The following is a 657-nucleotide window of genomic DNA, read 5'->3' as shown; positions in this document are numbered from 1 at the left end:
TTCTTCTTCTTCCTCCTCTTCTTCTTCCTCATCCTCTTCTTCCTCCTCATCTTCCTCTTCTTCTTCCTCTTAATCTTCTTCTTCCTCTTCTTCTTCCTTTTCCTCTTCTTTGTCCTCTTCTTCTCCTTCTTCTTCCTCTTCTTCTTCTTCGTCTTCTTCCTGCTCTTCTTCCTCTTCTTCTTCTACTTCCTCCTCTTCCTCTTCCTCGTCTTCTTCCTCTTCCTCTTCTTCTTCCTCTTCCTCCTCTTCTTGTTCTTCTTCTTCCTCTTCCTTTTCCTCTTCTTCTTCCTCTTCTTCTTCCTCTTCTCCTTCTTCTTCCTCTTCCTCTTCTTCCTCTTCCTCTCCTTCCTCTTTTTCTTCCTCTTCTTCTTCCTCCTCTTCCTCTTCTTCCTCTCCTTCCTCTTCTTCTTCTTCCGATTCCTCTTCATCTTCTTCTTCTTCATCCTCTTCTTTTTCTTCTTCCTCTTCTTCCTCCTCTTCTTTTTCTTCCTCTTCCTCTTCTACTTCCTCCTCTTCTTCTTCCTCTTCTTCCTCGTAATCTTCTTCCTCTTCTTCTTCCTCTTCTACTTCCTCCTCTTCTTCTCCTTCCTCTTCTTCTTCCTCTTCCTATTCTTCCTCTTCCTATTCTTCTTCTTCTTCTTCTTCTTCTTCTTCTTC

Source organism: Rana temporaria, chromosome 5, assembly GCF_905171775.1.
Source record: "Rana temporaria chromosome 5, aRanTem1.1, whole genome shotgun sequence".
In the NCBI taxonomy this organism is placed as follows: Eukaryota; Metazoa; Chordata; class Amphibia; order Anura; family Ranidae; genus Rana; species Rana temporaria.
Note: the sequence above shows the minus strand (reverse complement) of the source record.